Source organism: Dromaius novaehollandiae, chromosome 8 (assembly GCF_036370855.1).
Source record: "Dromaius novaehollandiae isolate bDroNov1 chromosome 8, bDroNov1.hap1, whole genome shotgun sequence".
Taxonomy (NCBI): Eukaryota; Metazoa; Chordata; class Aves; order Casuariiformes; family Dromaiidae; genus Dromaius; species Dromaius novaehollandiae.
The window spans coordinates 37,489,631-37,503,941 of record NC_088105.1 but is presented as its reverse complement, the minus strand read 5'-3'; positions in this window follow the sequence as shown (position 1 = coordinate 37,503,941).

Below are 14,311 nucleotides of genomic sequence, written 5' to 3'. Positions count from 1 at the left end.
GACTGAATGGCCCCGGGGACCGGTGCGGCGTGAGCGTGTCTGCAACCCGTACCCCACGTGGCAATTAGTGCAGCAACGCGCTGCCTGCAGTTAATGCAGCCCCGTCCTCACGTCTGCAGTGTCGTTTGTGTGTGTAACACGCTCGTGTATACCTTAACCTTCCTTAGCATTTCTTACGCTGCTTGAAAACATACTCTCCTGGAGTACAACCTGATCAACCAGGCTGGTACAAACTGCTCCAAGCCCCGAAGAGAAGAGCTTTCTTGGTGCACACCAGCTACTCGTTATACACACAGGAGCTGTTTAATAGAAATGTTGAGTTAATGATGTTGTGCAATCCATTTTTTAATTTGCAGGGTATACTTTGTGGGTGTTAGGCTGTATTTGTGTGTCTGTATGCATACGCATATAGAAATATCGCGTACCCCGTGGGGAAGGGAGGTGTGTTGCTAGCAGCACGGCAACGGGCACGAGATGAAGGGTCTGGAGTAAAACCGTGTGAGGTGGGAGCAGTGTTGCTAGGAGATGCAGACTCTGGTGTTTGGCAAAGTAGCGTTTTTATTTTTGCTATAGATCAAATGAAATGGTATTTGCCTGTGAAGCAGGATAGAAATCTCTTGCCTTTGCTTACATTCATCTCGGTGAATGATCCATCCACGCCTGGTAGTGTTGCAGCTTGTTTAAAATAGAAATCAAATGCAAGCTGGGTGCTGTTAATTAAATGCTGATGTTACTGTGCCTCCTAGGAGCATCCCGGTTAAAGACTGTGTCTCGTCTGCAATCTCTCGGCCTTTTACAGGGCCGCACCGTGAGGACGCGGGGTGCTCGTAGGTGCTCTCCCTTTCGCGGATGGAAACCGCGGGCATCCCAGCAGCTCTGGCGGAGGCTCGCGCCGTTCTAGCACTCGCTGGGGTTTTGCTGATCCTGTTCTTGGGTGCCGAACGCCATGAGCAAGAGGCTTTGGGTGGCACCGGGCTAAGGAGCAGGACGCTGGGGGCTTGGGACTGAGCCCAGGCGGAGCTGGGGGTGCTTGCAGCGGTGCTGCCTCCCGCTCCCGGGGCGAAGGGCTCCTAACCGGGCACTGGAGCAGATACCCCACTTTTCAAAGCATTTCCATTTTTTACCTTGAACCTCTGAGCTCATTTAGCAGTGGGCTAGGATGCCAGCATTTCTGGTTCAGACGCTATTTCCCAGTTCAGTGTAGGAGCAGTTGTAACCAAAAAGGACCAGAAACGTCATGCATCATTTTGTGCAAAAGCTTAGGTCTGGGGCACGCAGTCCAGCCTTTGTAAGTGCCCTAAATCTGTGGATTTTCAGCAGGATTTGATTTCCCAGTCTGTTTGGAGGAGATAGTTAATGAGATAATGCAGCAGTGGGTGCACTGTGGCATGTGAAATGTTTTCTGAATGTTTTAGAAACTGCATGCATCAGAGGCTTATGCGCGTTAGATTTGTAACCAAGCAATTTCCATTTATGTTATGTAACTGATGTTATTTATCAAACCCTATGTACTGGCCAAGAGCAGATGTTGAACTGCTGCGCTATAGCTCTGGAAATTAGCTTTTCTGGGGGTTAGTTATTCAAAAACTATCTTGTGATTAGCTAGTCGTGATGTGATATAGCAACATGCAATGTGGAAGCATTATTCCAAAAATGTAGTGCATATGGGTCCAGGGTCTATTACGTTTTCTTTTCAGCATTAAGTGAAAATTTGGACTGTATGGCAATATATGATGCTCTGGTGGGAATGTGTATAGAAAACTCTCCCTCAGCCAGGGTGGGGAAGGAGAAATAATGAGTGTTATATTTCTTACATTGAAAATAAAACACTCAAAGCATATGCAATGTGATAAACATTCAGTTAATGAGGAGATGGCTGGAAAGAGACTGCTCGCATATGCAAGCACTATACACATATGTGCTCTATGCGCAATTAGAGAAAGACAAATTTTCTGAGTGATTTACTCCTACAGGGCAGGGGAATGAGTCCTCTGAATAAGATTTTTAAGGGTAGAAAAGAGTAAATGGATACCTCAGCCTATTAAAAGTCAACAGTAATGAATTTCTGGGTTTTTTGATGCTCTCCGTGATTATGGTGATGGTTTATCTGTTTTTTTTCTTGGTCGTTTTTAAGGTAGATGTGTGCACTAGGCCCTTTTCTGCAATCGTGGAATCAATCTTTTAGGCTATATCCGCAAATCCGAAGCACGATATGGATTTGAGGTGAGCTGCGTGGAAAGTTTTTAGTTTCTGTACTGCCTGATCCTCCTTTTCTTCCCACGTTGCGGGCAAGGCAGTTCCCACAGCTGCTTCGTAGCCTGGCGCTCAGCGGCGAATCCCAAAAGATAACCGCTAACGGTGCGGAGGGAGAAGCAGTGACCGTGTGAGCTGCTCAGAGCATTTTTCGGTGGCTTGCCAGGAGTGTTTTCTTTTAGGGCATAACCTGTGAGCGCTGGCAGCCCTCCTCGTAGCTTTGCCTAATGAGATCAGCTGGGAAAGGGCTTGCTGGAGAAGGAGCATTCAAAGCATCCTCACCGCTGCTTTGCACCCTTCGGCTTGCACCCGTGAGCACACGCACCAGGGACTGGCTGAGGAGGGGGTTAGGATTTGTCTGTACACTAGACCCAGACTTTCCTGATCTTGCTGTACGATGCTGCTTAGCCATCCTGGACCTTACAGAAATAGTCGCTATTTCCTTGCCCTGTCCGTATCGTTGTTTTATACTGGGCGTTGCCGTAAAGAGCGTGGAACAACATGTTCTCCATGCCCAGGGATGGCTAGGACCAGAATTTATGGGGCTAAAGTTAAACCACACACAGATGGTATGGTATGAAGAAATTCTGAAAATTAGGCTTGGTGAAGCATCAGAGCTATTATTTGGATGGGACTGTTGAGTCCAGATGTTCCTGCCTGGGGGCTGCGGGATGGGCGCAGGGTCGGCTCCAGCGCCGTGGGTGCCTGGGTGATGTGACGTGCTGCCCGGGACCTCAGGACCTGGATTCACTTCACCGGTTTGGGCACAGACCGTCTGAGGGGTGCTGAGCAAGCTGTTAAGCGCTAGGTGCAGGTAAGGGCTGAAGTGCCTAAAGCGGGAGAGAAGAACTTGGTTGCTGCAGTGTAAAAATCACGAGCCAAACCTCCTCCTCCTCCGCTGCTGCCAACTCTGAGGTTTAGGTGCCTTTTTCTTTTTTTATTTTTATTTTTTTTTAACTTTAAGCTCCCCAGTTGGGAATCTGCCAAAAGTCAGACCTCTGTTTTTAACCCAAACTGCTCCATTTTTAGCAGTGCTGAGCTGCTAAGTGACTAAGCCAGGGTGATTGCCCTGCCCAGCTCCCCTACGGGGTGGGTGCTCCAGAGCATCCTTGCGCCCTGCGTGTGGTACCCGTGGTCCCAGGTGATGCTGAGCTTGGGGCAATCGGGAGCTCTGACTGCAGTTTGCAGTCATGCTTATGCATTATCTTCCATCAGCTATTTTAAAGTAAATCGAGATCCCTTTTGGATTTAGCCCTCAATCTGTCAGCATTTCAGTTCCCTGCCTACACAACTCATTCTTTCGCCCAGCCTGTGTCCGAGTGGGCGTCTTAAATTGTAAACTCTCAGGCCTGTCCTGAGAGTTGATGCATTTATCGCAGGGCGTTGCATTTCGCGGCGGGCAGCTAGCGTGCTGGGTTTTCTGCATCTCTGAGAGATTCGTCCCCGCCGCTGTCCGCAGCGGGTCCGAGCGCTCCTCGGCCGTGCCGTAACACACAGCTCTGCTGGCGTGTGTGTTTTTAATAAGCGCGCTGTTTCAAAAGAAATGCTCTTTTTGGGGCTGGGAAGCGCTCTTGCCCTCTCTCACCTCAGTGGCGAAGTGAAAAAGGTTTTCTCCAGTCAGCTGGGGGAGAGGGGGAGGATTTATGAATTGGCAAAACACATTCCCGATGTGGAATAGGCACATTCCGCGTTTTCTGCCTGCTCAATAAAAGCAGCGTTTGTGTGGCTGATAGCCAAGGGTTTTATGAATACAGCTCTTACTTTCGCCAGCTGCTAGAAACCTTGCTCAAATATGAATTAAAATAAAAGCCTTGCTAGACACTTTTAGTACTCATAATTCTGCTATTTTTGGTCTGTGGTATGGAGTTCTTGCATCAGAAATCTTGGTCTGAGAGGTTTGAGTGGCTTCTTTCAAATATTATTAAATTGAAAAAATTCCAAAAGATGGATGCTTTAAATAATCTCCCGCACCACAATCATCAGGAACTCGGTATTATGCCCCTAGATTTGATGTTTCCTTAGTGATTGTTGCTGTGAAATCCTATCGCTGACATCTTTATATAAACCTAACCTTTCTTAAGAAACCATCAGTGTGTGTTTTTGAGAAATTGGCACAGCATGGATTAGGTATTTTCAATAAATTAACTCCCAGGGAAGAGAAACGATGCAGACTGCAGTCCATGCGTAGGAATCTTTTATAGTCTTTAAGAAAGCATTTTATGTTATGTCGTGGAATGAGCTTTGGTAAGAGGAGTAGGAAACCATGGTAACATTATTAAGAGGGTTGGGCCGGGCGCTTGCAGCTTGCATGGGGGGGGTCTGCAGGGCTGGTCCCCAGGGCGGGCGCGGGGCAGGGAGGTGGCCTGGTGCCGGTGCTCCTTTGCCCGGCTCTGGACGCAACAGAGGCCCCGGCCTGGTGTTTCCGAACAGCATCAGTTCACAGGCATGGGATATCTTTTCTGTGCAGCGTTTGTCATGCAGCCGTCCCTCTCGCTGCAGCTAACCCCATCCCTCCCTTTTGCACCAGGGCCGGGTAAACTAAGATTTTGTAGCTGAGAATGCTGCTAGGCTGTTTCCAGATACCTGCACACAGAGCAAAAAATTCCAGATCTGACAGAGCCTGAATTTTGCTTCTTGCCTTCTTTTTTTCCCCCCAAAATCCCTTGGAGCGAGCGGCCGGAGTCCCTGGGGATATCCATCGCGTTGCTGGCAGAAGGGCTTGCGCGCACGGTCACTGCGCGGCCACAAGACATCAGGACCCTCCCAGCCGTTCTCCGCTGCTGCGTTCGAGGGATGCAGGCAGCCAGCGGTGAAAGGAGAAACTCTGGACACACGCAAAATCTCACCCACTAAAATTTTGAAGGTGAATAACAAAAATGTGTCCGGGGGGGAAAAAAATCTAGTTGCATACAGGTTGTGGTGTCATTAAGGAGTGGATATAACTTGCAGACGTTCATTAAATGATCTGTTATAGACCTATGCACAGCAAGAGAAGGTAAAAATGGGAGCAAATCTCTCCTTATAAATTGTCTTGACATGGCTGCAGGGTGCCTAGATTTGCTTGCAACAGCCATAGAGGTTTTTCTTTTCTGTTTCACTAGTTTGAATCTCAACCAGATCAGTGTGTGTGTGTGTATATATATATATATATATAAAAGTATATATAAATATATATTAAAAAGTGTCTGTCTGTCTGTCTATCTATCAATCTATCTATCTACAAAAGCCTCCTAGAGACTCCAAAATAGCGGAAGGGCCCTCTGTGCCTTTGAGGCTCTATGCTCCAAAGCTCTGGCTATTGCTGGCTGATTGGAAAAACTTGGAATTGCCCCCACTGTTTCGCTCATGCACCTCAATCCTCTCCCGGTGGGACTTTCTTCCAGGATGAAAAACTCGCTGTCTGCCGCGGTGCTGCCAAGGCTGCCGCAAAACTGATAGTCCGAGATAATAACACGGCGCTGACACTTCTTGCCTGCGAAGTGGAGGCCTGGCTGCGGCCGAAACAGCATCGTTCATGTAGGTCGCCAATTTTAACAAGGCAGGAATGGGAAACTTGAATGAACTGCTATGCTCATTTGGAGAGAGGACTTCATTATCTACGAGTTTCACGAGAAGTAATTGCTAACGGCTTTGACACGGGAACAAGTTGCCATTGTGAAGCAAGCTCCCATCGATCAGCCGCTCCGCAGCAGCTTTGTGTGCCCAGGCTTGCCCTGACGTCAGTGGGGAGCACGCTGCCTCGAATTACCTCGCTTTCGATAAAGCGCAGGACGTTGCACGGAGGCAGTGGCTGCAGATCGACCAAAGCCCGGTAACGTTTTATAGTGCAGCAACCCGATTTTGTGTCAAAGTCCTTAAAATGTGTCGAGCACATGTAAACTCTTGTACTTTTAAGCCTTATTCCCCTCCAGCCTGCGTGTCTTAATGCTGCATAAAAATCTGAGCAAAGTAGGAATCTGAATGAATTAGATCTCATCAAAGGGGCGCTGCCCGTATTTTACTGATCGGAATATGAACCACAGCTCTCACAAAATAAAGGGTGTTTTCCCTGATTCCCAGGCTTTTGAGTTAACCTCCAGACAATGCTTTCTTCAATAACTCAGCAGCATACTGTGACAGTAAACCTAAATTTGAGCATCCATGTTTAAAACAAACAAACCGAAACCTCTTTCATGAGAAATAACTATCTTTTGGCAATATTTTGTGTGCCTGAGTAAGTGCCTCGTAGCACCCTAATTGTGACCACTAGATGTATGCAGCGATATCCCTATACGACTGGGGATATAATTTTTGCTTAGGCTCTATTGCATGTTAGTGCAGCAGTGTAATTTTACAGTCTGCTTGATATGAGTATTATATAAGTGGGGATATCATTTTACTTATTTCCTAGTGCAAGTTTGTGCATTCGTGTAATTTTGCGGTTTGTTCCAGTGTGTGCTGAAAGCAATAGCTTTTTCCCATTGACTTCAGTGTGTTGTATCAGGAGCTTGTTGATAAATTCAAGAGATAGATAGTATATTTTAACAATCCTAAGCAACTCATGTGAAACAGAACTTTGTCCTATAGCAGTGTTTTTGGCTCATTCTTGTGTACTATGTAAATGAAAATGATCTTCCCAGCTGACCTTCCCATCAGTCTTTCTCTGTTCCCTAGAGATTAGCTCTCCTAATCTGTTTTTATTGTTTTTGTGACTCAGGCATACTGTTTTAAAGCACTGTGCTCTGCTAAGCTTGTGAAGCCCTTCCACTCCGAGGGTGTCTTCTCGAAGGCAAGCTTCCTGGCTGGCCCGGCCATCGGAGCAGCACTAATGTCTTCTGCAGAAGGCTTTGGAAACCTGTTCTGAGATGAGAGTGGTGTTTTTTCTCAATCCGCTTCAACAGAAACCAAAATGTTCTTGCAAAGTTTGCTGAGTCAGGAGGAAAAAGCTGGGATAGGTGGCGGGAGGTGACATCTCTTGAACTTTCTCAGCGGTCCCCCAGCGCTGAGAGACGGAGCTCTGGGGCCAGAGGGCCCAGCTGCACCCCGGGGACTCCAGCGGCCCAACTTCAGCAGCAGTAAAACAAGGTCTCGCCAGTCCCCTGGGGCTCCCCATCCGTGGGACCGAGCCGCGGCTTCCAACAAGTAGGAAACGACTAGTGGCTTTGTGCCCTGTAAGTCGGCGTGTGGCAGCAGGAGCCCACGAGGCTTCGAGACCTCCTGCATCACGTACGTTCAGCAAAGGTGCTTTCAGTTTGGCTGTTGTTGTGGGATAGGGGAGAAGTGGAAGATAAATCTGAAGATCTTCCCAGACAAGAAGAGCTTATCAAGTAATACTGGAAACAGAGGGCTCGGAGCCCAGTCCAGATTTGGCCCTAATTTGAGCTGAGTGGGTAGGAACCGCGGCCAAAGATCAGCTGGGAAACCATTTAACCTGCTTTGAAATCAAGCAGCGGCCGTGGCCAAGAGTCTCATTTGAAACACAAGCAGTACAGAAATCGAAAGAGCAGTGATTTACCTGGTGATTGACAGCCTATTATGTAGGGCAACCAACAAGCTCACCTCTTGAAGGTTATACCATGTATGATCATGTATTTTGATGAGGTGGAGCTATAAAACATGAGAGGCTATGGAGAAAAATGTGCTGCTTCTGATCCTTCTCAGCCCTTATGATATGCCCTGCCTTTCCCTTAACCTGCACGCGTCTCAGGCTCTGTTTTATGCTTATATTAGGGCAAGTGATGGTAGAGGGATTAGCTCAAGAAAATTCGTGCATCTTAATACTGAGGGCTTTTTTATTTATATGTTGAATTCCTCACTTTTTGTTCCATCCTGGTTCTCTGACTTCCAGGTCGTGTTCTCTTTTCCTTTGTTTGACTATACTTTTGATGACTTTTTATTCTCCATCTTCTTTCTAGAGTGCCATTTGGACTCTTTCTTCCATTTGGGTCTCTTCTCTGATCCCATTGCCCCTCTCTGCCCACACTCCCCCCCCCCCTCCCTTCTTAGGCCCTTTTTCACCAGGCCCTTGCTTTCCCTTTCTTTTCCCCCTTCTGTCTGTTTTTCTGAAGAAAAGCCCACAGCTCTTCTCACACCTTGCCCTTATTCCGCTATCTTTTGTGCTTTTTTCCCCCCTCCCAATGTATTTCCCTCCTTTGATCTCTATGCCATTACAATTCCTTTTTCCTGGTTATTATCAGAAATCATCCTAACCTTCAGCTCCTGTTCCTGCTTTGTGGACTCCTTTCACTTGCAAGGAGATTTTTCTTCTGAGTGGCCTCCTACTCCTGTCCGTGTCAACACTTCAGGTGAGGAAGAGCTGGGACGGTCTTCTCTGTTGTTGCTGAACCTCTTTTGGGGAGGATGAGGGTGGAAAGTGTGGCTACATGTGCCTCTCAAAGCTGCGTTGGGGACAGGGTAGGAGGGAACAAGATAAAATTTGAGACTTGGAGAAAGCTTCTGGGCTGTTGGGCAATCATGCTTTTCCTCATCTTATTCTTGTGTGGAAAGCACATATGTTCATTGTTGAGCTAGGGCCTTTGGGGGATATTAAATTGTACGTTTATCATGATTTTTAGGTTAGTAGGGAAAGGAGTTTGCACTGCTGGGTCACTATTTCTGAGGCTGATGTCTATGTTTGTTCCATCTCCATTTTCCTCCGTTCCCCTCTCTGTGCCTGAATTCTCCCTGTAAGTGATGGGTACTGCTGCTTTCCTCCATTGTAAAGCGATCAGAGAAAATGGGTGAAAAACGGTATATAGGATCAGGGTATTATTGGCTAATGGCTATTTTAGCAATTTTAAGGCACCCCGCAGCTATTGCGAAGTGATTCCCCTCCGGTGGTTTAAGTGAGCTGATTTTGCAGTGCTCTGCTGAGAAGGAAGGAATAAAAATCAGATCTATCTCATGCTTAGCTGTGCAGTGCAATAACGCCAGATGGCCAGGTTTTTATACTGAACCATGTACATATTGCCCATTTCCCTGTTCTCGTAGAGTAGCTGTGATACCCAGCTAGTGCCTCAAATTCCTTCTGTTTGGTCCATAGGAACCAACACTTTACACAGGGTCACGATGTTAGATCTCCTGCTAAAGTACAGGCAATTTTTACTCTTATGGCAGTTGTGATGCTTCTTAAGTCCTGGTGAGGTCCCAAGTCGTTGCTGCTTGTTCTCTGTTTGGAGTCCAGTACTCATTTTCCTATTTTTATCAGGAATAAGGTTGGTGATTGCAGGTTTGCTGCGAGGCTGCTATAGGAAGAAAAACCCCACAAGAACTAACTTGCAGCAAAAACCTCAAATCACATTCTCCTCCGACTGCAAAACATAGATCTTTGTCTTGTCTTCTCTAACATAAAGACAGAGCAATGTCTGTTAAGACAGCTTTCCAAAATAAAACCCTACCAAAGCAAAACACATTACTGGTGCATGCACCATTTCCAATGGCAAAAGTGGGGCTCGGCACGTAACGCGTGGTTGGAAGGTGTTCCAGTATTTAAGACATCCACACCTGTAGGGCATGTTCGTATCTTTGCCTGATATCTCATGGTTAATTTTAACTGATGCATCATCATCTGATGCACTCGTTATAAATGCAGAGCAATTCAAAGAATAAAGCTCCAACACTCTCTTTTTTTCAGGCAGCGTTTTATTAACCTTTTGAATTCTCTAAGAGAGGAATAAACCTTAGGGATGTGTCTCAGGGAAACTGGAGATGAAGACATCTGCTAGGTTGTCTTCTCTGTCTTGTAGGGAGCTTGTAAGATATTTGAACAAGCCTTGTTTTTGCATAGTATCTAAGACAGTCGAGTTGTGAACCATTGCTTGGCATCCCTAAGCACTACTGCAATGCAGTTAATAGGAAGTGTATACACATTGTTCCTTGTAATGTAGTGCTGTTATTATTTTAATTATTTAGCTAATATTCTTTAATCTCTTCTTGTGATCATGCCCTTCTGCATTTTTAATTATCAGTATTTTGAATGGAGGAATGTTGACGTATGAAAGACTAGATAAGGAAGCAGCCAGCATGAAGCAGTTCTTTGCTCTGGGGGGCTTTGAAAGTCACTGCTCTATTGATTTGTTAAAGCAGAGCCTGCGTTTTATCAGCAGCACATATATCAAATGGCTGTGTGCACAACAAATGCACTTCTGGTTTCTAAGAGGAAAAGAGACCCCGTTCTCTGAGGTGCTTCTGCTTGCTAGATGACATGAAAGAAGGAAAAGAGTGAGCTTTTTTTGTGTACGAGGAATGATGGAGTAGGTCTGTGAGAAAAAGATTCACCTCATTTCCAATGTGAGGGAAGCTGCTTTGCTCCTGATTCACGGTGCTTCGTGAGCTGTCACGCATCGGAGCCAGATCCAGCCTGGCGCTGACAAAACAGATGATATGAATAGTTTTTAAGACTGCAGCACTGCTAGGTAGGGGCATATATAAAGGCAGGAAACCTGGAATCCAGCTTCGGAGATGGTATCCAGTCACATTTGCAGTAGAGCAAGCGGCAGCTGAGGGTTTGTCCCAGACAAATCAAATGAAAAAGAAATGGATGCAAACAGCATCAAGCTTATTTGACACTTGCACCCCTGTGACTCCTATGTGGCCCCAGCCAGCACCCAAGGGAGCGAGGTCCTCGCCAGCCCAGGCTGAAGGTGCAGTGTTGTGGTGGTCTGGGCTTTTTGTCTCCATTAGCTGGGCTGAAAAGTAAAAGTTGGCCAAAAAGCAAGGGTTCTGCAGGCTGCTTTGGTGCTGCGTTTAAGGAGAGCCCAAGTCTTGAGAGCAGGTCCAGGTAACACAGCTTGAGCTCGTCTCCTGTTCCCTCAGGCGGGATCTCATAGATGCCTGCAGGGACCATGTTCCTGTTCGGATATAACTGATGAGACGACCACACGGACCCTGGATGAGCCCTGCTGAGTCGGAGGACATCACGGGACAACGCCTCCCGTGCTGGGTCCGGCTCGAGGCCTTGCTCTCCTCCGTTAGCCCCGTCCCTTATACCCAGACCACGTGGCTGGCGGGATTCGTGGTGCTGCGCTTCTGGGCCACGAGTGACGACGATGTGAGCCGCGGTAGGAGTGGGTCTGTGCAGGGTCTGGTTTTGCCCATGCAGCGCACTCTCCATCCGTTCTCTCTCCCCTCGGGCCAGAGGCAATTGCAGTTGTTTCGCAGACAGCACCATCCAACGGGATTTCTTAAACACACCGAGCAGGGATGGGCCCCATCTGAATCAGATCAGTTAATAGGTACATCCTTCCCACATTAAAGCCAATTAACTTTGGATATGTATGAGCAAAAGCAAAACTTAGCCCAGTTTGTCTTCTCCATGAAATGGTTGGTGCTGGCTGAGATGAAGAGTCTCAGGTCTTCCCTGGAGGCAGAGTCTCCCATGCACTGCGAAGGCCGGGCAGGGAGTTACGTGGAGCCATTAGCGCAAGGGAAGGTCTTTGATCTCAAAATTGCACCATTTGAAATCGCAGATGGAAAAAAAGAAGTTAATAGAACAACAGAAAGCCTGCAAGTGAATTATTTTGGATTCCGCGAGAGTAGGCTCGGTCCTGGCGCCTCCGAAACGTGAGCATCGCTCCAGCGGGAGCCACCCGGTCCTGCGAGGACGTTGAGCTGCATCGCTGCTGCCGGCCTTGCTGCAGCGAACGTTGCTTTTGCAGGGAGAGACGTTGGTGGAGGCCAGGAAAGGAGCGTTTGCTGTTGGTGGGAGCTGCAGCGATGGGAGCAGGACTGGCGCAGGTCTGCACAGACTTTTGCCCTAAGCTGGGTGCCTGCTGCGGAGCCGTTCAGCGTGGCGCGGTGCCCGGGCAGCCGTGGCCTGCCTTGCACCGAAACGCGGCTCTGCAGCTCCCCAGCCGGACCTGACTTGCACCCTGCCAGCTCCGAGCCGGAGCCGAGGAGCCAGAGCCTGCCGGATAGATGTGCCCTAAGGATATGTCTACATCGCGATGCCGAGGTGAGATTTCAGCTTGGTGAGACAGACTCGGGCCGGCTCTCAGCTGCTGAGCCTCCGGGCTGCAGAGCGCGCCCGAGTATTGGTCCCAGGGCTGGTGGCAGAGGCGGGGAGGAGGAGGAGGAGGAGGAGGAAGGTTTCCAGCTTCGGCAACTCTAGAGACACTTCTTGCCCGGGATGCGAGCGAGTGGGCGCAGCGCTGGTTTGCATTCGCCCCCACGAGCCGCAGCCCCGGCACGAGGCGCTTGCGGCTGCACGACCGGGAGGCTCAGAGCCGCCCTCCGAGGAGAGGCCGGGCCAGGAGGGAGAGAACGTGGGAAAATCCCGTGCTGGGGGACGGGGCTGTGGGGAGCGCAGCTCCCCGAGACCAAAACCATCCTGCGACTGCAATGCCACGTGGCCTATAGCACCCGCGACTGTAGTTTGTGGCAATGCTCTGAGCTTTTTTTTGCCTCTGCTCCCCCTCTGGTGATCCCTAAAGAAAGGTCTTCTCTCTGAATTCACCACGCTGCTCGTGAAAATCTCTCCAAATTTTCCCCCAGAACCAGCCGGGTGGATTCATGCCGCCTCCCAAAGAGGCAGCTACATCTGTACGAGCCATTTTGGTTCTCTTTGCAGTCAGATGGCAAGAAATCGGCACTTCCCACCCGGGGCAGCCTGCTCTTACGAGTCGGATAAGCCGTTTCCTGGAAGTGCCAGTTTCTCTGCGCCGATTAGAAACAGACTCCAGGCGACCACAGCAGATGTTGCTCTCTGAGGGAATCCCACCTCTGGAGCCTGCCCTGGCTTGTGTTTGCTTATCCCTTAAATTATACAATATTAAGAGTAATAGCGACAAAAAAGATGAAGAGAAGGAAATGGTAAGAAGTGGCTCTATCAACCAAAAGCACCTATAAATTCCAGTGAGGTCCTGGGGGGAAAAAAAAGCCTGGTGTGATCCAGCAGCCGAAGCCAGCAGGGCCGCGGTGGCCCCTGGGACCGGGGCGAGGAAGACCCCGCTCCCGAGCGGCTCCTGCCCCCGGCGAAGGCTCCTCCAGTCTCGGCGCTGAGCAATAGACAGCATCCCAGCCGGGCTGCTGCGACTCCGGAGCGCGGTCCTGGGCGATGAGATGGCAGTGAGATGGCTCATCGCAGCGGTGTGAGGAGGGATGGGATGCGAAGGATGGGCCGAAGGATGAGCGGCCGCGGGCTCGCCGCTCGGAGGGATGCGATGCTCCGCGGCCCACGTTTGCGCGCTGGGAGCGACCTTGGGCTCAGCGAGCTGATAAAAGCAGCGTGCGATTCCCAGGCGCGGTTGCGTTTGAAGGACGAGCCTTGAGCAGAATGCCAAGCTACGGGCTGCAGCCGCGTGCTGGAGGTTGCTTTGGAGCCGTCTCCCCCGAGCCCTGGAGCTCAGATTGGCCTTGCGCCCGCGCGGCAGGAGCTGCCGGGCTTCCCCCTCCAAAACCATTTTCCCTCTGAAACACCTTTGTGCTCAATTTTTTTTCCTTTCCACCAGTGCGAACACATCTGCAGGCAGCGATTCAGGCGAGCTTTATCGAGGCTCTGTTAGGGTCTGAAATAGTTTGCGTACCAAAAATATATGTACCTCTAAGAAATAGCTTCAACCCCAGCATTGGGTAGTGCTCAGTTACTACAGACTGCTGCTTGTGCGCCCGTTTCTTTTACCTACAATTACGGGGAAACTGCCGTCGTGTAAGCAGCAGACTGTATGAATAGCTCGATTATTTATTATTATTACAGTGAGATGTGTGTTTTTCTTTAGATCATATCTGCACAAGAAGGCACAGTAATAATAGTCTTTTGGCTGCTGGTGGACTAGCTAGGCTTAATTTCTGTGGACCGGGGGACTTTTGAAGCAAGATCCTGTTTATTGCTTTCTTTTTACATCGGTGATATTAAATGGACGGCGAGGGCAGAGAGGTCTCTGCTTTTTCGGGGCCGAGGGCGGCCCGTCACGCTGTCCTTGCTTCCCCGCCTGACATCAGCGAAAGGGTCTCTTGCTGTGGCCCGCTGCCAAGCTCTTTTAAGAACCAGGAGCCCCCTTTCATAGCATTATTTTTTGTAGGAGTTTAACAAAAGCTACTGCACTCACTTGCTCCTTTTTTTTTTCTGTTTTGGTCCCTTTCA